Source organism: Dermacentor andersoni, chromosome 1 (assembly GCF_023375885.2).
Source record: "Dermacentor andersoni chromosome 1, qqDerAnde1_hic_scaffold, whole genome shotgun sequence".
NCBI lineage: Eukaryota > Metazoa > Arthropoda > Arachnida > Ixodida > Ixodidae > Dermacentor > Dermacentor andersoni.
In genome coordinates, this window is record NC_092814.1 from 398517151 (window position 1) to 398540528 (window position 23378).

Consider the following 23378-nt stretch of genomic DNA (forward strand, 5'->3'; position numbering starts at 1 on the left):
TTGTATGAGTTAACGGGTTCTAGAGGAATATTATCTAGATAGTAAGTAGGAAGAGTACTGGTGTTCCTCTGCACGCGCATAACTTTACATTTATTAATAGTAAGTTCCATGAGCCAAGTGTTACACCAATCAATCACATAGTCCAAGTGAGACTGAAGAGCATTAGTGTCGTCGTTAGTAATTATTTCACGATATATCACGCAATCGTCAGCAAACAAGTGAATGTGAGATGTCAATGAAGAAGGTAGGTCATTAATATAAATCAGGAAAAGTAGGGGCCCTAGTACTGATCCCTGAGGCACACCAGAACGAACCTCAGCCAATGATGAATCATAATTATTCGCAGTAACAAATTGATGACGGTTAGTAAGAAAACACTCAATCCATTTCAGCAGGTTACTGTGAAGGTTTGAAAGACTCGGCTTGAATAGGAGCAGTTTGTGGCAAACCTTGTCGAATACTTTGCTAAAGTCTAAAAATATATAGTCGGCACAGGAGGCGCGGTCTAAAATACAGTGTAATCTATGAGTGAAAGATATTAGTTGGGTTTCACATGAGAATGTTTTGCGAAAACCATGTTGAGCAGCGGTAAAAAATGTGTTCGAGTCAAGAAAGTTAACGAGATTAGTAAATATAACATGTTCAAGAAGTTTGCAACAGGTGCTGGTAAGCGAAATCGGGCGGCAATTCAGGGGTGAGTTTTTGTTACCAGACTTATGCAACGGAACCACCTTCCCTATTTTCCATTGAGCAGGCAGAGTACAAGTGTTTATTGATTGCTGGAAAATATTAGCAAGTATTACAGAACAGTATGTGTTAGTGTTTTTCAAAAATTTACTATTAATGGTATCATAACCGGGAGCTGAGTTTAAAGGCAAATCATCAATCAGCCTAGCAATACCTGCAAAGTCAAGAGCTATGGGTTGCATAATGAGATAGTTGTAGTGCTCTGTGTGTGGTAGATCAATGTGCGATGAAGTGGAAAAATTATTTGCAAATGATTCACAGAGAATGTTTGCGCAAGCTTCATTTGGAATAACTTCACCAGACTCATCTTTCAAGGTGATCGAGCTATCAGAAGACGGGTTAATGACGCGCCAAAACTTTCGGATATCTGTCGTAAGCATGTCAGGTAATGTATGGGATAAGTAATTGTCTTTAGCATTTTTTAGCGCAGTTAAGTATAGATGATTGGCAACGTTATAGGTTTTCCAAGTTGTTTTACTTGCAGATGATTTAGCTAAGCGATAGAGACGTTTTTTTCTGTTAGATAGGCGCTTTATATAAGAGTTATACCAAGGGGATTGAGGATTAGAAGTGATGATGCGATTAGGAATGAACTTTTCAGTTAATAGGCGTACTTGGTCTACAAATATATCCCAATTTGACTGGACCGTACGGTTCTCAAAATCAACAAAAAATGTTTGAATAAATGACGATAGTTCATTGTTAATGCCTTCAAAGTTGGCTTTCTTGTAATCGCGTATTACTTTCTTAACTTTTGTTCTTTTGGGATAGCGGACTTTGAAACCGAATGTCAGTAAGGTATGGTCGCTAATACCAGGTAGGTATGTTATAGAGGAAGCAAGTTCTGGTCGATTAGTTAGGATTAAATCAAGCGTATTAGCGGTTCTGATTGATGATCTGGTAGGCTGAGTCACAAGTTGGGAAAATGAAAATAGGGAACACAGTTCACAGAAATCTTTAGCCTGAACGGAAAAAGGCTTTACGGTGGGTGGATGCGTATTCCATATTAAATTTGGAAAATTAAAATCGCCGAGTAAGAATAACGGTGTTGTAGGAAAACGGGAAAAAATTAGATTAATAGCATCGTGTAGCTGTTCCGTGAAAGTGGCAGATGACGAGGGTGAGCGGTAGCAAACGCCGAGGATTATCTTTGTGTGACCGAGAGTTAGGCAAGCCCACGTGGTTTCAAGTTCAGTGTTAATATTTATATGAACTGATGGAATATCTTTAGAAATTGCGAGAAGGACGCCTCCTCCTCGACGTGCAGATCGGTCACAGCGGTAGACAGCGAAATTGCCGGCGCCACAGAAAGTATCATAATCGCGCACATGTGCAGGAAGCCAAGTTTCTGTCAAGGCAATAACTTTTGCATCGCACGTGTCGATTGCCGAAGATAAAGAATGAAATTTATTCACAAGACTTCTTATATTTGTAAAAAGAATAGGCAAGTAAGGTAAAGCTTTTTGTGATGTTAGGCCACTACCCCTTACGCTTCCCTATTGTAACGCACGTAGTGGAACCGAATGATTCTGTAATGTGCCAGATGCACTCTGCGCTCTTTCACGGACACTATTGGTAGATGCGTCGTAAATATAACATTTATTGTTCAGAAACAATTTATTGTAGCGGAGTTTAAAGTTGGGGGAACCGGGGTGACTGGTACCGAACTCGATTAACTTTTTGCGAGCAACGCGGGTGGGAACCGAGAAGTCTTCGCTAATAGTAAGGTTATTTTGTTTGAATTGATCGCGCAGCGCGAACACTTTCTCCCGGGTTTTCGAATGTGAAAACTTTGCAACTATGGGGCGACACTTGTGAGGATCGAAAGGGCCGAGGCGATGTGCGCGATGGAGGGCGTCATCTGGAAATGTATCGAAGAATGATTTAATCGTTGACATTAGCTTGGTCTCGGTTTCTTGCCATGATTCTTTTGTGTCAGGGATACCGCGAAATATTAGGTTATCACGGCGCGATCTGTCTTCAATGTCAACGAGGCGTAAGTCAAGCGCTTCCAAGCGACAGGTCGTACTGTTTACCTTGTCATTTACTTCTGAGATTGCTTTGGTTACTTGGTCGACGTTTTTCAATTTTTCTTCAAGTAAATCCAAGCGATTTTGGAGACCAGTAATTTTTGTTTCAATGTTTTTCAGGCCATTTTTGATTAACTTTACGTCAGCAGCTAGTTCGGCTTGTGTTTTGGAATTTTGAAGCGATCGAGTGTGCAGATCCTTAAGCAGTTTGAATAAAACGTTCATTTGTTCTGAAGGATCAGAAGGAAGCGATTCAATATCAAGCAGAGATTCAGAACGTGTGTTAGGTCCAGGGTTAGTCTCGACATTCCCCGAACGTAATAACAGTAGGATAACATGAAAACATTCGTACACTGTGTCAAATAACACTTGTGGACACGGGAACAGTACCAGGTAGCGGTTATCAGATTTTTTAGCATGAAGAGAGGCAATTATACGCACCTGCATAGTGAAAACAAGGCGATTAGGCGTGGTGCCACAAGCGCTGTTCCCGTGTCCACTGAAGTGTAGGTCGATGGGTCGGCAGCTTAAATCAGCCTCTCCTGGTGATGGCTGTGTCGATGTGGCTGGCAGGCCGAAGGAAACGTCGAGCGAATAGGTCGGTATCGCGGCTGGCGTATCGCTGAAATAGGCTTCGTTCATGCCTGAGGCTGGCACAAGTAAATGGGACGGTGCGGGTTCACGGGATAAGCAGGACGACCACCCGACGATGATAAAAAGCAAGACCTGCATAGTGAAAACAAGGCGATTAGGCGTGGTGCCACAAGCGCTGTTCCCGTGTCCATTTAACCTGCGGGCGAGGGGAAGGTCCGGATAAAGTATTACAATCAGCCGCTACTAACGACTGGTGTGCCTTACGGCATGTAATCGTTGATTTATCAAATGGACCTCTTTAATCTCTGTCTGGAGGTAGCCTAGGTAGTGTTGCAGCCTCAGTATATTATCACCATAAACAATCTAAGCAAACCTCTTACAGGTATAACTGTCGAATTTCAACGTGTAATCACGATTTATCGTAGATATATGCTCGTGAAAATGACCTTGGTCGAACGTGCAGAGCCATTTCAATACGAACACTGACTTGAATTTTTTTTAAAGGCATGTGTCACTTCTGACTTTCACGAATTTATTCTCAGGCTGTTTCTAAATAAGAGCAAGACTATTGCTTGTTTTCCGGCAGGAGCAATAACAGCAGATATTTCGTATTTTCAAAGATTGAGGGCCACTTTTTAGTGACGTGTACCGAAAATTTCCACTGTGTAGGCGGCTTACGTGCTCTGAAAATATTTACTGAAAAGTCACTTTCTCCCAATTTTTATGCGTTATACTCGGCATTTAGTAGTTTTGCCTCGGTATCTTCGGCAATGTATATCTACACGCGGGGCATGGTGTTTATATTTATTCGAAGTGCGAATCAGTGTTCTGACTGACCAGCGATAAATGTTTATTCTGTGTAGATTTAATATAGCTGTGTAGAAAGTTGCTCATTGAAGCACTCCAGGGCGTCATACTGCCGCTAATCGAGGTGTTTCCGAGACTGCTAAAACAACACCATGAGAGACGGCTGAAATTCTGTGACATTAGAGAGAACATTAGGCGCAATGCGTGGCGAAACTTTTTCTTTCCTGCTTTAAATTCAAGTGTTGCAGTTTAGCTATACTAAACCCCCACTTTTCCATGTGTTTTCGTGCATCATTCGTAGTTTATGTCTCCGGTGTCCTCTGGCAGCTAAAGAAGGCGCGTTGTTTATATCTGCGAAATATTAGGGCATGGTATGGCCGATGTGTAGGCAATGTTTCACATGGGTGGGTTAAATGCTCATTTTCCAGTAGAATATGTCTGCAAGTGGTCGATAGCGTTGCGGGCGGTTTTACTTAGATGGCTGCGCTGGCATAACTGCAACTACAACTGAGGTCAAATTTAGCGAACATAAGCGGAACAATCCACCAAGTTCATGTGCGAAGGTAAATGCGTGTTAATCAAATACAGCGTGAAAAAATTGTCAGCAAGTGTTCGAGAGTATTACGCTGCTGCTATTAGCCAGGTTTCCCAATGTCCCTAGAGAACTGTGCGTTTCATATATTTTATACTTTGAAGGCAGCGTTTGAAGTGTAACATTTCTGGCTTATTTAGAAGCGTTAAGAAAGATTATTGAACCCTCATGTTTATTATTTTCTTACTTTTTTCATGCATGGTTTTTCATGCGTTTCGCCTGGTACCCTCACTGAAAAAAAGGAGTCAGATTCGTTTTGTTCGGTGACTGCAAGGACAAGCTAATGGGTGAAGAGTAGGTTCACATGAAGTTCAAAATACAGGTGTAATTGTGGCTTTCGCAATTAATTACGTATGCAAGCACTGTAAAGTGTTATGAGCGTGCCTAACGAGCGGGCGAGGATTGAGCCCGCTCTCCTGGCAAGACTATAAAAGCCAGCAAAACCAAATTTAGTGAAAATTGGTGGTACGCTATGGAAACCCTCTGTGCGAAGTTAAGTACGGTTGGATCATACACAGCCATTATTGTAAAAAAAAAACCTTATTCAAGTTTTAGAGCGGGTGATATGGTTGCTATCAGCTATGCTTCCCAGTGTCCCGACATAGCTGTATTGTACAACAGCTTTATACTTTCTGGAAAGTGGACGGGAGACATGGTAACTGCAATGTGTGGCAAAAATTTTGGGTTCCTGGTTCAGTTAGAAGCATTGTAAGTAATTACTGAGCCGTCATTTTTCTTTCCCTATTTTCAGGCATCATAGCATCTTCCGACTGGGTTTCAGCGATGGCCTCAGTGAACCAAACAAGACATTTTGTTTATAATTGGCGAAAATAAAGGGCGTGCGCTATGGGCGACATGCAGGTAAACTTCAAAGACAGGGGATTAATTAGGGCATTTGTAGTAAATTACGTATGCAAGCGATCTGGAGTTTTAAGAATGTATTTTGCGAACAGAGAATCTATGCCGCCGCCCTGGGAGAACTGCGAACTCAACCAATATCAAATCTAGCGGAAAAAGAGTTGTTGATGAATTACTGGCTTTTTAAAAATTTCGAACAAGTGCTCCAAAGCATTACTTGTGCGCAAGGTTTCAAACGGAATAGTCATACATAAGCGGGCAACTTTTTATAGTATGCAATATTGTCACAAGAAACTGAAACTTTTATTGCAACTTTTCTCCCAAGGTAGGACACATCTTCTGTGTTTCTTCTTGTGAATGTTGCAAGTAATTTATGTCGATTGTACTTTGTTGCGTATAACCTCGATAATACTATTACGTAAACTAGCGATACATTTATGATATAGGCTGAAACATCACCTACAATTATTTGTTTAATTATTACAATTGTTTGTGGCAAATGCGCATTTCTTATGTGCACTGTACTGCTCCTACTGGGCGGGATCCAGCACCTCTGTCAGGCAGTCATAGCGTTTTGTCCATGTATGATCGTGGGATTTTACATAGCTGCAAGAAATACATGCAAATTCAAACAATTTTTCGCGCCCCAGTGGTTCACCATGTGTGGTTGATAAATTTGTCTATGTCTGTTAAAAATAAGCATAACTGACAGACGCATTTCAAGGCTGTTTCACTTATATAATGCTCAGAATATATATATATATATATATATATATATATTGTGAGCACTATATTACTCCGTCGTCTTTCAAATCAAATCAAATCAAATCAAGTTTATTCATTACAAACAAAGAAACCTTTCACGACGATCCCACTGCCGGTCACTTTGGTTTCCATCAAACCTATGAGCGAAATCGCAGCCGCTTCTCTTGGCCTGGACTTGCAACCAGCGCAGCGAAATACGTGGCTTCCTGTTCGCTCTGCCAACACCGCCAACGACTGACCTCACCTCCGGCTGGACTGCTCCAACCTGTCCCGTGTCCTGAAGCTCCTTTCGCAGCCGTTGGTATTGACCTCTATGGACCGCTACCGTTATCCACCGGCGGTAAACGATGAATCGTCACAGCTGTCGACCACTTGACGCGGTACGCTGAAACAGCCGCACAATCTTCGGGATCCGCAGCGGAGGTTGCAGCCTTTTTCTTGGAAGCCACCTTTTTACCGCACGGAGCCCCACGTGTCCTTTTGAGTGACCGCGGCAAGACCTTTCTGTCTAAACTTCTTGACGATGTTCTCTGTGCGTCGAATACCATCCTTGAAACGAATTCCAGCTACCACCCTCAAACTAATGGTCTCACAAAGCGCTTTCATTGCACGCTGTCCGACGTGATATCAATGCACATCAACCCTGACCCCACCAATTTGGATGTCATTCTACCATTCGTCACTTTCGCATACAACATGCCCGTCCAACGCACTACGGGGTACTCGCCATTTTTCCTTGTGTATGGTTGTCAACCGATCACTACCCTCGACGTATCTTTATTCGGTGTCCCCGTGCCGTCGTCCACATCAATCTGTGAGCAGTCCGTTTCGCGCATTGCCTGGTGTCGCCAACGTACCCGCCTCAACACCGACGCCAGTCAACAAGACCGCAAAACTCGCGCTATGATGCATGCCGCCGTGTCGTTTCCTTCCACTCTGGAGACGAAGTGTTACTGTGGACCCCAGTTCGCGCTCCTGGCTTATGCGAGAAATTTCAGTCCCGTTTCATAGGGTCCTACATTGTTCGGGAACAGACTTCGCCAGTTCACTATCGTGTCACTCCAGTTGTTGCGGCTTTGGACGGCCGCTGCCGTGCCACAGAGATTGTGCATGTTCGCGTTTAAAGCCTTTCATACAGCGTTTGCTGCCATAACCAGCGGCCAGGTTGGCCGCTTCCTCGCACGGGGGAAATTATGTGAGCATTATATTACTCCTTCTTCTTCTTCATCTGTATATATTCATAATCATGGCCAGCGTCATCGTCTTCAGCGCGCGACCTGCTAAATAAACCGTCGAGGTTTAACAGCTGCCTCGCAAGACACACACACACACGCACGCACGCACGCACCACGCACACACACGCACGCACGCACGCACGCACGCACGCACGCACGCACGCACACACACACACACACACACACACTCACACACACACACACACACACACAAACACACACATAGGGGTCCACAGTATATATATATAGGGGTCCACAGTAACACTTCGTCTCCAGAGTGGAAGGAAACGACACGGTGGGATGCATCATAGCGAGTTTTGCGGTCATGTTGACTGGCGTCGGTGTTGAGGCGGGTACGTGTTGAGGCGGGTATATATATATATATATATGTGTGTGTGTGTGTGTGTGTGTGTGTGTGTGTGTGTGTGTGTGTGTGTGTGTGCGTGTGTGTGTGTGTGTGTGTGTGTGTGTGTGTGTGTGTGTGTGTGTGTGTGTGTGTGTGGAGAGAGAGAGAGAGAGGTCAGATCGTTTGCGGTTTGCCCCCTCCCCCTACTCGAGAAATAGTTGGCACGCTACTGCAGCAAACTGCTCTGTAGTGACTTGCAAAAGCTTGCAAATATCTGCGGAAATTGACTCAAAATGCAGCGACCCGTAGAAAGAAGAAAACAACGAATTCTGCTAAGATAACGCGTGCTGCGAAGACTCGTGCTGGATGGCGGATGAAGCGAAATGTGGTGAAGGTGCAAAAAGTAGTTGAAAGAAATGGAAATAGACAATCAGCAACTCTCAATAACAGAGTTTGAGAAAATAATTAGTTGACTTCCCTGTAAACAACAGCTCGCTGTCCGAGCTAGTTTTGAAGCTGCAAAGCGCAAGTCGACGAAGGGAATAATGTATGCTGATGAGTGGCTACTAGAATGCATTTTAATGCGAATGCGAAGTCCAAGACTGTATGAACAGATAAGGCGGCACAACATACTGGCTCTGCCAGGGCGGACATGCTTGCAGAAACGCATCAATAATTTAAAGTCTGGATACGGCTTTAACCCGAACGTGTTCAGTGCCTTCTCAGAGAAGACAAAACACATGAATGACTTTTCTCGCCGTGGAGGCATTGTTTTCGACGAGATAAAACTGTCTGAACACCTGGATGTGAAATCATGTGGTAAGACCCGTTTTACGTACCTCTTGAATTATTGATATTATATCTACTTGCCTCATATGCAGCCTTTGATTCATATTTTCCAGGTGAACTGGAGGGCTTCGTTGATCTGGCACAATTCACAGCTGAGACTCAGGAGCAGCAGTTGTCAGGCTACGGCATGGTGGTTCTGTTTCAGCCTTTCCAGGGAAAGATATCATGTTAGGTGTTTGTTTTGTGCGTGTATATGTAATGGAATATGGCTTTATTGAATTGAAATAATGTTCTGTGGTCTCCACTTAGGAAAATGGACCGAGATCCTTGGAGACTGCATCGCGAAGCAAGATCAAAGCCGATACCTTGGCTAAAATTATTGTAGAAGCAACCATCCTCTGTGAAGGGGCTGACCTCTTTGTGTACTATGTCACATAGGATTGTGCCAGCTGGAACAGATCAATGTGGAAGCTGTTTGATGTACAAGGTAGCATATGAACTGAATTCTGATATTTCTTCGTGTAATGGGACAATTAAAAAAATTAATCGTGTTTTCACGCAGGTGATGCCATAGGCACACGATGCAAAGCTTGTCATCCAGTCGGCGCAGCGCGTCATTTGCACTTGTCAGATTTTGCCCATTTAATTAAAAATGCTGGAAACGCATTTGTCGCTAGCGGCTGCAACGCACCTGAAGGCCGCGCGCATGTAGAGCCCATACAAGAAGCTTGGAAGAAGGATAATAACAGCGTTTCACTTAAAGTAATGCCAAAGATTACCAGCAGTCCATCCCAATTCATTCGAAAAACTGAGAGTAGCCCCAGCTTTCCAAATATTTGGCGACGGAGTAATCAAGGGGCTCTTCCTTTATCGCTCTCACTAAGAAAGTGCTTATGGAGCTGTCCAACCAACTGAGCAATTCGTGAAAAAAAAGATGAGCGATCTGATAAGGATAATGACTGCTCGTATTCCAAAAGCGGGTTTGTACACGCAATCACCGAATTACGTGTTTCTGAGGAGTTCCTGGAATATCTGACGAAATGGGAAGAACACGCAAAAGCAATAGTTTGCGGTTTTCTTAGCGGAAATACCGCCGAGGGCCTCCGAGGGACAATCGAAAGCACGCTGAACTTGCTTTCATGCCTCAGTAGCATTGGCTACAAGTATGTACTTACTGCAAATTTGAGGAAGGACAAATTTGTTTGCCATTGTCAGGCGATCTTTTGGAACCAACGATTATCCTACTGCTGCACAGCTTTTACTTATAATCAATTCACTTGAATTTTATAACATTGCGAAACCACCTAAATCAGGAAACCGTGCTCCAGAACTTGTCACAGCACTGGTTTCTGTTCCCAAGGGGAAACCAGAAAATCAGATTGCGATACTGGACGAATTGATTGATGCAGGAAAATTTGGTGATGCTGAAAGTGCGCTGGAATGTTGTGCTTTGCGCAGAAGCATTTTGTCAGACCACACTGCTCTTGTGACTGCAAAAATGACAACCTCATATATTATATAGCAGGGTATACGGCTGGGAGGATCTTAAAGACCTCATGTAAGCAATATGCGCTGTTGCTGACAGTTGAAAAGCAGAGAGCTGTAGCTAACAATGAAGCTTCAACCTTCACATCGCAGTGTGACAATGGAGGCTTGCTGTACCCCTCAGGCTCTCTAAGAATTATTATTACTGTCCTGGAAGACAGTTTCACCACATTTTTCAGTTTAAATAGACTTCATGAGAAAAGCATGCTTGGCTTTGCTGAATTTCTCACTCAGGTGCATTTTCCTGCACTAGCCTGCCCTGAAGATGTACAGGAAATCACTCGTGAGATAGTGAAGTTTTACACTCTTCTGTGTCTCCGGTTTTTCACGAAGTCTCGCAATAATGATAGGGCAGCACAGAAAGAAAATCTGAAGCATTTGAAAATGAGAAGATGCAAATAACAGCATTTTGCCAATTGCATCACATCTGAGACGCACGCTCAGCGGTGTTGTAATTGCCTTCTTTCTATAAGTTTTCTTCTTCACGAACCTCTTGCCGTTTTATCGGTTGTTGTGTGCTGTAACTTGTTTACACTGTTTTCTAAAGGTTCTTCATTCTTGTCTTTATATTTTGCTTTTCCTGTTTTCGCTCACTGTTCTTGTTCACCCTTAAAGGGTTCCTCATCAGGCCCCATAGCAAATTTTCGTTATACGCTGGACGTTGTTACGTGTCCTCTAGGGAGCTTTCTGCCCCAAAAATGTTTCAAATCGGCTCATTAATAGTCGAGATAGAAATAGTTCAGTGCCGCGAACCCATGATTTTAGCAGGCGGGCTCCACTGCCAAGCAAGACGCTCTCTCTACTCGCCCCGTCTAGCCTACGCAACCGAAATTCCTTCCCCGCATTCTCTCATATCGGACCTCGAGGATCGCGTGACACATATGTCACAGGCCCCGGCTTCATTTTTTTCGCTCTTCGCGTTTTTTTCGGCGCTGCGCACTTCCGCCGACGGCGTCGCGCGCGAGCTGCTGTCTCGTTGGCGCAGCGCACGATTTTGCGCGCTGTGCACAAGGAAACATGACTAGTGGTATAATCCAGTGCTACGCGAATACTGAGGCAGCACAAGCGGATCGCAGAGCGTGGTCATGCGCTGGAACACGGTAGAAAATTGCATAGTTTCGGTACCTGTGCACGTGACCGCACTACCGTGGGAACAAGCAGACGAAGCGGAAGTACATCTCTCTTGCTTCGGTGCGAAGTAAAACAACAAACAGGCAGACATTCTGTTCGTGTGTTTTATTATTTCTCTAAACTTCAATTCGTAAATTCAAGCAACAGATCGCACAGATAACAGACGTTGTCTTGAATAATTCTCGAAGTCACGTGTCAACACGAACGACGTCACACTGCGGATACGATTACGCAGGCGCAGGAGTCCGACTACGTCACTGTCCCTCTCCGGGCGGATTCGCCGCGAGTGAAGAGGGAGACGGCGTTCGGATGGAAATTTCAGATCTTTTCGCGGCGCGTAGCGATGTAATACTTGGCCGACACGTTTGTAATCGCGCAATGTATGCTCTGCGCTTGTCAGCTCAAAATGGGCAGACATGGTGAGGGGCCCTTTAACTAGAAGTGTACTTTCGTTTTACCTTGTATAAGTTTCGAACGAGCATGGATTTGATTTTTTTTGCCCTGTACTATGCCAAAGGCGCACCTGTACGTCATGATGGTTATTTCACTTTTAACCACTCCGGCCTTAACTAAGCTGGTAGTATGGCATGAATAAATAACTTCAGTGCTCAACCTATTCCAGGCTTCCCGTTCGCTTTGTGTTCTAAGGAAAATGCTTTCTAGTGTTTCATTACTGCTTGTGCTCAATAAAATTTTGGTTTATATGAACAAAGTTGTCATTGTTTTACTTTCATTTGCTTTGATACAGTCAGAGAGCAAGGTAGAAGAATCGTATCTCCACTCCACAGGCTTGCTTGTGATGTGGCTCAGAAAAAGGCTTCGGGAACGAATACCACGTTACGCAGCTAAAACATCTGATCACACCCGTAATAAATATGGCTCTAATGCGGCAGAAGTACGCGGCGGCAGACAATTATATATTAAAAGAAAATAATGGCACACGAGCGCGCTTCGCCAACATGCAGACGCTCGGCCGAGCGCCGCGCCCTAGCATGGATGGATGGATGTTATGAGCGTCCCCTTTGGAACGAAAAGGTTGGTTGCGGCACCAAGCTCTTGTTATTATACTGCCTAATGTCCTACCTAGGTTAAACAAGAAAAAAAGAAAAGCAAACTACTAGGAACTCCCACAACCAAATTTTCTGATGCCCTATTGCGAACTGTGCTATTGTATGTCTCCGTTTTTTGTCGTTTCCCTACTTTTCTTCCACCAATCCTCCAATCGCCTCTTACGAATCCCTATTTCGGGCATGTTTACTTTTCCACTGCTCCCACTGAACCCAAGGGCTTCAAGGCCAGTGGTGCCTAAATCGACCGCTGGGCAGACATCTTCACATTCTAATAAAACATGCTCCATAGTTTCCCTAGCTTAACCACAGCAAGCACATGCTTCTTCTTCCTTCTTATATCTCGCTTTATAGGTGTGTGTTCTAAGGCGTGTGATCTCGCTTCGAAAAGTAATGAGCTTCCTTTTGAGTAATCGTAAATTGTTTCTTTCCTGATTTCGTTCTTTTCTTTTAAGTAGTTACTCATGACAGGTTTTTTCCATTGCCGCCACCCATGAGATTATTTCAGCCTCTCTGACTTTCCGCTTGACGTTATTTGTTGCTGTGTTGACCACCCTACAGGCTTCGTATTTGCTGGTAAGCTTCCTATTCCTTTTCCACAACTGTGCATGAATCAAAGTTTTTCCTGTACAGATACCTCAACACTCTCTCAGTCCATTTACTTTCTTCCCTATTCCTCAGGCGTTCTTCATACTTAATTTTACTGCGAGCTTCCCTCACTTCAAAACTAGTCCAGCCCATATCACCTGCGCAGCTTCATTTGTAGCCTTCCTGTGAGCGCCCAGTGCGAGCCGTCCCACCGACCTTTGGTTGCCATCGAGTCCTGATTGTACCCCTGGGGCGCTATAACATAAATATATTCCAAACTTTTCTATTCCAATTCTGTAATCAGGACTCCGCGATTGGTGAAAACCTTTTTTGACCACCCCCACTCCACCTGTCTGTCACGCGACGTCATGAAAACAGCGATGGCTGCCCATTTGATATGACGTCTACACACTGATTATGCATGATTTAACGGAACAAAATAAAAATAGTTATTTGTGATTCGACGCCTTTTCGCCATCAGCCCTCGGCTATTGGCCAAAAGTTTTTGGGCTACACCTACTTCACCTGCCTGTCCCGCGACGTCACAAAATTGCAAAAACTCACCGCGTCAAAGTGACATGGGGTGCTATGCAGGATGCGCCGAGTTTCTCGTTCACCCGAGTTTTACCCGAGTTTGCTCGACGGCAGTCAGTGAACGGAGATAGCGTGAAACGCGCAAGGGCTGCAGGCAAAAAAATATGTAGACAAAAAGCCGCGTATGACAACATGAGCGCACCCTGCGCGGCACGCTGCTTCCACGTTTCAAGCGTAGACAGCTGCACAACGAAACTCGCCAGCGCCGCGCATTGTTATCAACGGATTATCGCAACTTAGCGATACCGTGACTGTCCCGCTGTCTGTCTGCAGACTTGCCGTGAGCCGCTTGCCACGCCTTTCCCGGGCGCGTCAAGGGCGTGCCTCCTCTTTCGGCAACTATCTTTATATCCTCGATCGAATGCGAACAGGGTACATGCGGCGCATTCTTGCGCCTACACTTTCGCTCAAACAAATACGTTAAAATACAACAAATAACATAACGAACATTTTTGTTTCTTTAAGTGTCTGTTTTTCGTTTTGAATGCTAGAAATTTCTGATGACAAACGGAGATCGAGCAAATTATTAAACTTTGCACTTCTTGCCGCGAGTGGCGACAGTGAGGCGAAAGCTTAGAAGCAGATACATTGAAGCGGGTCGCACGCACGAGGCAGTTCATACGGTGAGAAGTCGCCTAGGGGCGCTACAGTGCTATTCTCAATAATGTCAGTGATCACCACTCTTTCTCTGTTAGGGGAATAGAAACGCAGCGCCGTGGTACGGCTGTTCATCGCAGGCGCCTTAAGGCCCCCGCTTGACCAACTAAGAACGATACACTAGTCATAAATACGGGAGCAACGGCTGTCGATGCAAAATGGTGGTCCGTAGTGCCCGTAGTGACGCAGTTTAGTGAAAATGTACCAGTATATCTTTGTGCGCGAAGCCTCGGCGATGCTTTGCGAAGAAGTGCGTGCTTCCCATCGACACAATTCATCGCTTGTCATCGCTTGCCCAGTGAAAGTGCCTCTGAGCGCATGTACGCAGTATTTGAGTGTTTTGTGCGCACCAAGGTGCTTGCGGATTACTTATGCTGGAGCCAGCAGCGATCGCAGAAGGATATCGTAACGACACCGCAGCAATCGCATTTTGGCAGATGAGGGCTCTTGTGTGCGGCTATGAAATGAGACTTCGAACTGAGGAAGGTGGCGGAACTGTTGAGTGCGCAGTGCTTGTGATGAAGAAATGCCATTGCACTGGGTCTAGAAGAGCGAGCGATTCTCGGACGCCGATCGTGTTTACGACGTTGTGGCTCCGACATATCACCGATGACAGAGCAGCCATCTCAAACGACTGCTGCGATACGCACTCCTCAGCATCGTCGTCACCCTCGGCGCATCGACGCTTTGCAAGCAGCTACAGTGACGTGCCGATAATTATTTACTGTGCGCTACGTCGCCACAATTCAGGCAATGAAACCGTGCTGTGGGGCCATCTCAGCCCGAGAAGCCAGCGATCAACGCTTTGTTTTTGATAGTAGTGCGCAGTACATCACCAATGACAGTGTGTTGTGCGTGTTTTATGTCGGTGGTGTATATTGTTGATGCCTCTCAGCTCGGCACCGCGTCGCTGTTGCCGAAAGATAAGTTGGGCGTGGCCCAACCGTGGTGGGTGCGCGCACAAGAGTTAGATGCCTCGCGCGGGGCGTGACCTCTGGCATTGATTGACAGGCGAACTCGTGCTAAACTCGTACATCGCGAAACCCCCTCCGAGTTCAACTCGGGAACATGGCGGCGGCAGCAGCAGCCTGTGTCATTGCATCCAACGGCAGTAATCGGCAGTATGACCACTTGGACCCGTTCGCGTACATGACCGCCGTGGAGTTTCAGCGTCATTTTGGCCTGTCGAAGACATCAGTGCGCTGGCTGCGTGACGAGCTAGGCAAAGACTCTCGTCTGTGGAGACAGCGTGGCGGGCTTCATTCGCTCACCGTTGAAGAGCAAGTCCTCTGCGCCCTCCGTTTCTACGGGACTGGGAGTTTTCAGGGAAGCGTCGGCGCCGAGCGTTACATTGGACGTCATCAAACTATTGTGAGCCTCTGTGTCAGAGATGTCTGATGCGCTCATTGATGCGGCAGTGCGGAAGCGGTGGCTGCCTTTCCCGAAGACTGCGGCTGAGCGGGCATTTATAAAAAAAAAACGCTTCTTCGCGGAAACATTACGAACGTAGTCGGGTGTGTCGACGCAACGTACGTAGGAATTAAGGTGCCTTCATGTCAGCGTTACTGTGATTAGCATTGAAGCAATGTCTAGACGCACCATATTGCCAAATTCGTCACTTATCTGTAGCCGACTTAAATTTTGTGTTTCCGACGTCACACATGCGGCAGCCTATGATACTGACTTTTGCGCTGGTTGCTGACTTTTTACCGATTGTTCTACTTGTCTCAGGGTGCCTTCCAAATGCCTCACTTTTTTGGGGAAAGAGGTTAATGAAGTATAAATAGATAAATGGATATCACAAATTGTGTGAAGTACCCCTTGAATGCTAATCTCATAAAGAACTTGGGTTTTTTTTATGAGATTACTTAGTACTTAGTAAAGTTACTTAGTATGCATAATGCTGAATTTTGGTCATGCGTCATCTATCGGCCACACTATGAAACAGCAAGGCATTGCACAATTTGTTGCAGTGCGAGATGCGGATGTCGCGCCAAGCCGGTTGTGCCTATGCATATATGGCAAAATGAAAATGCATTGAGAATCTTAGTGTGCTGGCTTGCATGAAGAAAATACTTCAGAGTGTTTGCTGTGTTCACTGTTGGTGCATGTGCCAGTGGTTCAGTGTATTTCTTTCGGGGGGGGGGGCAGCGTTATTCTGTATGGACAAATCGTATATTTTCGTCTCATAATAGGGCTCTAATTCTTCAGCAGTAGAACAATGCAGATCCAATGCTCTGCAGAACTCGGTGTGCGTGAAGATGTTGTGAACCACCAAAGCAAAATTACATATCGGGGGAAATGTGGTGCAGATGCCAATGAAAAGTGGGTCTTTAACCCGCCATGATAAAAATAAAGATTGCAGAGCGAATAGACCTTTTGTACAGCTTTAGAGCAATGATTACACAAACTGTGACATGCTCAAACGTGTAAAAGCTTGCCGCAATGTGAAAGTAGGATGAGCAATATGCAGCATATTTTGGCATTGAACATGTCTTGTAAATGCTATTTTTATTGTGAGCCTCAAGCCTCGCTGTCACGCCTTTCCCTCCGGCACTCCCTTTACTGAAACGCAGCACTGTCTATCTATTGGTGTCATGATGATGATGGTAACGGCAGCAGTAAGGCTGGTTAATGCTTGCCCCTTTGATTCCTGCGAGTTGAGTGGTACAGAATATGGCACGTGCATACACCTGTGCAGCAAAATTTTATGCTTGTGGTGATTTGTTGGAAAGCTAATTCGTGTTGGGACATTTCAAAGATGTGCGCCATTGTGGCTTAATAACTAGATCATTGGTGAGGTTGAAGACTCGTTGTATCGGTATAGAAGCTTGAAGCTGAATTGCACCACAATTCGACGGGACACAAAGAAGAGAAATACACACAGCCGAACGCTCTGCTGTGTGTGTTACTCTTCTTTGTGTGCCAACGAATTGTTGCGCGGTCCAACTTCAAGTAGAGCATTGGGCCTCTTTGGTGCAGGACTGAGGAAGAGAAATACACACAGCAGAACGCACTGCTGTGTGTGTTACTCTTCTTTGTGTGCCGTCGAATTGTTGTGCGATTCAACTTCAAATAGAGCATTGGGCCTCTTTGGTGCAGGACCGAGGAAGTGTGAGCTATTCGACACCATGCCAGTGCCTTGCCACACAATTATGGAAGTCTGAAGGTTTGCAAACAAAGCTTTGCTTTCAAATCCACCTGCTCATGTAATACAAGCACTGATTGAAAGAACCATCATAAAAAATAATGGTGAAATGAATGGCCTTTGAAAATTTGTATGTTGACACTAATGACATAATAGGTGCCACAGCAAACTCGACAGTTGTACTGGACAGAGCACTTTGTTTCCTATGTGAAGCACAAGCTTTCATTACATGCTGTGCAGATAACCAAGCTCAGTTTGTTTTAACGTGGTACACAACATTCACTGTAATCTGTTTTTGATTCTAAAGTGCCCAACACCACCTCTTTTTCAAGGATGTCATGGGAATATTTGGTGAGAACTGTTTACAGCCCCTCATAGGAAGTGTGGCCAGCCAGCTTTGCTTGGGTGCCTTTATAGATTTCTGTTCCTGATCATTGTGTGCTATCAAGTTGCTAAAGTCTATGCAACCAGTGCAAGGCATTACGTGATTCTATAGTCGGATACAACTTTAGGAGGCCGCAGAATCTGCACTTCAACGGCAGGTGAACACAAGCCTGCACCAATTGGCACACACTCTACACTGACGTCATGCCGCTGGATGCACTAATACCCGCTCATTGGAGAGGGACTATTTCTTTAGACGTGGAGGCAATCGGCTGCTGCGCTTTGGTCATCTGAGCGGGGCCTCTCCTGTCTTGTGAAGTTGTATCTGACTAGAGGATGCCGCTTTTCATACAACACAAAAGGACAACTGTACAATTATTTGGCCTATGAAATGGATACATCACAAGTGAGCTATGCATGCACTTAAGCTGTGTGAAAATTAGTACATGCAAATATATGACATTGTTAAAGAATATGTGGTATCGAATGTGCATGTAATGGCACATTTAAATCGGGGAGACATCAAGTGCATGTTACAAGTGTCCCAATATGCACAGCAGAATGTTTACTGCAATAATTTTATTTATGCTCTTGAATAATAAACAAAATAATAAACTGAAAGCTCCTTTATAAGGTGTGTTCTGGGGGCTCGACTGGAAAGCAGTGAGTGCACTGATCCTACTGTTGCAGAGCAGCCCTCTGGACCTTGCCACACTCTCAAGAGCATGTGCCTGGCGCTCGCCTACTGCCACCAGGCGGTTGAGTGCCTCCAGCAGCAGAATGTTTTGCTGCAAAAAAAGTGGATTGTTGGAATGAATCAACCGCATATAAACCATTATTTACAAATAAAAATGCTCATTGCACTATTGGTACTAACTGCCCTTGACTGTGGAAGCCTTTAGTGTATGCATAATAAAACAACTTGTCGGGACAACATTGCTTTATTTTTCATAACGGGTTGCATTTTTGAGAGCCAATTGTAATGTTTATTAGTGTGCCAACAGCTGATGTGTCCTCGAACCTTCACGAGTCTCTACTGTCAGCACCACAAACCTATTTTTGTTCACTTCAAAATCAATGGCGCTCCCTACAATCCCGTCTTATGCGAGCTGATTGCATCCTATGCCTACAAACATCATATTTTTGTCCCATTACGCAATTTTCTACCATCCTCGGCTGCAGTTCTCTCTCCTTGACATCCATTCTGTCACGCTTATGTAATCACCTGTTATAAATTGGCAACAAGTGATTGAAGATGTGCATGGCCTGCCCACCGATTCCATTTTTTTTCTTAATCTCAACTAGCATATCAGTTGCTACGGTTTACTACGCCACTGTCTTCCTGCCTTAATGCTATCTCCAACAATTTTTGTTACTTTGCTTTCTGCACAGTCCTCGACTTCTCAAGTTTCCTTGTTTACCTCCAGGTTTATGTCCCATATTGCATAACCGGTAGAATGCAACGATTCTAAACATTTTTCAAGGATATTGGTAACATGGCGATCACGATTCGGTAATGCCTCCCATGTGCTGTTCAACCCATGAAATTTTTGTATAAGTTTCCTGCTTTATATCAGTACCTGCGATTGATATTTCACCTGGATAAAGATACTCTTCCATAGATTCTGCGGGCTGAATGTCACTGATGAACTTCTGTTATATCACTAAGTTAGTGAATGTTACCTTTATCTTTTCCATATTTTCGCGGGCCCACGTACATGTAAAAGCACGAACACTCATTGGCTCTCAATGCCTTTTTTAAACTGGAGGATATTCAGTTCGTTACTACGAAAGTGACTTAATCCGTGCACTATTATTATGCTAAATATGAAACAGTAGAAATATACTTATCTGCAGTTTGTCGATGCCTCCGTCACTGTGTTGGTTGCGAGATCCACCGTCGGCACCACCTCCTTGTCGCATCGTAGCTATATCGGCTGTCTTCCTTTTGCACACACTATGCAATATTCGTGACACTCGCAGTCACGCAGAGTGGAGGAACTCAGCGCACTCACAGAAACAGCACCGGATAAGTTGTTTGTTCAGGATTGTGCCGTGAACAGTAAGTACGCGTTGCGATCTGTAAAATCGGCTAAGCTATTCGCAGTCTTTTGGGGTGCACGGAAAGATTGCTCACGGAGGAACAGAACTATCCAAGAAATAGTGGTCATCGTCGAGCCTGATCACTACGTCGCGCACTGCAAGTTCGTTGTACGAGTTTGTTTACACTGGGCCTCTTCGATGTTTAGCCGCCATGCTCGCCCGATGAATGTATGTGATGACGCCACCACAGCGTTCCCTCGTGGTATAATGTGAAGCGTACTAAATTACAAATTAGTCGAATACACATTCAGTGTACATCTTGTAAGCTTTAAAATGCTTTTAAACCACGTTAAACTAACTAATAATATTGTAATAAATGCATTTGTTTTATAACTCACTTGTGCGTGTAATGCACTCGGTGGAACGACAAACAAGTGAAAGAAGGCGCGACCATGCACCGACGGTATGATCACGTGAGTCCCAGTTTGTCGACCGCCCAGAAGGCAACGCCCAAGGAATGATAGCCACCCAGAGTGAATCTAGATAAACCAATAAAACTGGAGGCTTCTCGAAAGATAAACTGTGTCTCGGTACCATTTGTGCTTTCATCTTAGGGTGTCGCCAGAGCTCGTGAAGATCCCGAGTTTCGCCAAACTCGGCGCATCCTGCATAGCACCCATGTACGCGTTAAAGATGCATTAATATGCCGAACAAAACTGAATTTTCTTCTGAATAGCCGCAGGCTTCCCCGTTCCGAAAGGAATAAAAAATGGCTGCCGCCGATCGCTCAGCCACTGGCTATATATACTCGCACCTGCTGGAGAGTATGCTGTAGAGTATGAGTACGTTTTCGTGCAGTTTCGGCACGTTTACGACCTCGTTCTGCCAATTCTTCTTTGCTGAGGATCCGTTTTAGCGTCATTCTTAAGCTTCCGTTGCATGCCGCCGCAATTTTTGACGAGCCACCGTAAGCTAAGTGAGGGAAAGCGGAGCAATCACAGACGCCGGCACCACCCTCTTCACCCGGTTATCAATTTTCAGTGCAGTGGCTCAGCCCCATCGACGCCCTCTCCACTTGAGCGTACTCCTTGCCTCTTGTGAGCCAATTAGATAAGACAAGCCGATCAGTGTAGGCAATGTTATTCGTTTTTCAAGCAAACAAAAGTGACCTCATATGAACGAGGAGAACGTTTTATTGGTCGGTTGACACAACGCTGTGGGTGACCGCCTGATACTTGCGCCAGTGGTTACGCACATTTGACGCCAGGAGATCGGAATAAAAACATATTGGAATAGTTTTACGTTATAGGGCCTCCGATTTCGAGCAAACAACCGCATTTCCATATGTAAGTCCTCGAACCATTACACCTTTCCACATACCCCCGAGCGTGATGACTGCTCGCAGAGCCACCGCCACCGTCATTGGAAAACAGTCCTCGCTCCCGTCGGCGGACGGCAGAGCAGCCCACATTCTTAGGACCCTAGTACCGCAAAGGTGCGCGCTATGCCGGCAACAGTGGGTGGCGGCGGCCATTTCCCTTCTAGACCGCCGATGCGTGCCAAGGTGCGTTGATTAAGACCCGGATTTCCCTCCTGAAGTTCGCGTTCCTTCCGGCGAAACTGAATTATATTTGTGTGCTTCTTCAAGTGGACATCACAAGTAACATCGGGATATCCACGGTAATGGACATGCTGTGCGTAAGACGACGGAACTGCATGAAATGTACGGTGATGGTTCCGACGCTCGCGAACTCTCCGCGTCGCTTCATGGACGTAGTCTTGCGTCAAGTTCTATGTGCGGAGCTGCAAACATACCTGCATGTGCTTGATGAGTTCGCTTAAAACGCAGTTTACTTGCCAACTAGACTTGAGGTTGTGCGTGTGCTAAAGAACGCAGCTTGACAGCCGGTGAAATGTGTAGTTGGTGTTTAGGTTGGTTTCTCAGTGCTCGTTCGCGTCCTTTCAAAATACACAACCAAGCAAATGTAAACATTGCTTACTGGTTGCAGGTTGGTCTGTATAATCGGAGCGAAGTGTGCGCGGTAATCTTTATGTGGATTTCTAAAGCTGCGCGTTACGCATCGGGGATAAAACGCCAGTAGCCGCAGCATGCTGACAAATTCGCGTGTTGCGGCTAGTGACGTATTTGCGAATGCGTGCTTGTAATGTTGTCATTGATTTGTCAAATAAGCCCTTTAAACACAATGCTCCACGTTGTAATATTAAGAGCTCTTCATTCACGGGAGATGCAACCTTGTTTTCGTATACAGGTAGAAAAACTGTGCTTTTTATAAAATATTTTTCTACCGTTGATAACGTCAAACTTGTAGTGCACTTAATTCCAGAAATTTTACCGTGTTCTGGAATTTTGCCTTGTTCTTTCTTGACGTTGCCAGTACTTGACAGTGGTGCGGTTCTTCTCAAAGCCCGCCTATATTTTGCAATCGTACTCTTTTCATTGCAGACCCTTTAATCGAATCAGATAATTAACACGAAAACGTATACTTCAGAAACAAGCCTCTGACTCGATCGCTTTGTGTTGTCATCAAAATTAGCATCTTAAGAAAAGCGTGCAATCGCAAAGTAAGATGTGGAGGCAAACAACATATATTTATTTCACAACAGTAACATACAGCACTGCAAAAAGTATTTATTGCAACACCAGTTTTTCACACAATAGTAGGCATTCGGCTATAAAAGCAATGTAGCCTGACGTCTCGGTTTATTTTAAAATAACTAGAGTTAATTGCGTGCCAACAAGGGGACATGGGGTCTTCGTCAGCTGCTCCTTGGCTCCCTGTTCATTGTGGTGTGTCACCTAAGCTTCTGGGTTATCAGCTGTCGACTGGTGGCAACCTGGTTAGCCAACGTTTGCTTGCAATGAGTATCAGAGTCAGTGTTCTCGCACAATGAATTTATACTCACGCTGAAAGTTTATTGCTAATGAACCACATATATGTATATAAAAAACTCACCCATGCACAACCTCACAAAATTAAAAGTGGCGCCCCGAAAACCGCAAGACATAATAACGTCCCCCCATAAAAAAGATAGCGAGTTCTATCAATCTGTGTATCCAGGAAGTGTATTTCTTTGGTGGTTAGCGCTATTGATGCCTCGGTTATGCATTTGTTGTCCCTGTTCCAAACCTAGCATACCTCCGCTTCCAGGCAGGTTTCCTCGTCTTTGTTCCTCCAAAGAACGCACACAGAATAAAAAAAACGGCGCAAAGAATAGCTGGCCGCGCGAACTAAAGAGCTTACATTAAAGGTAGGTACTACGTGATTTTCATTATCGCAAAGCCAAGCGAGGCGCGCAATCTTTTGCAGGAAATAGTAGCTCAAAGGAGAGATGGCCGCGCGAACCGAACAGTTTACTGGAAATAGTAGCTCAAAGAAGAGCTGAAAGCGCGAACCGAACAGTAGCCTAGAAACAGTAGCGCAAAGAATAGCTGGCCG

The 23378-nt window shown here is 45.0% G+C and overlaps 1 long non-coding RNA gene and 1 pseudogene across 1 annotated transcript; both read left to right on the forward strand.

Annotated features, from left to right (window-relative positions):
* Positions 1-5422: 5422 nt before the first annotated feature.
* Positions 5423-11470, forward strand: LOC126518654 (uncharacterized; annotated as a pseudogene).
* Positions 11471-16244: 4774 nt separating this feature from the next.
* On the forward strand, positions 16245-18754 carry LOC140215424 (uncharacterized). The gene is made up of 2 exons (XR_011892373.1): positions 16245-17514; positions 18568-18754. It is a non-coding gene; the product is annotated as an uncharacterized lncRNA (long non-coding RNA).
* Positions 18755-23378: the final 4624 nt, after the last annotated feature.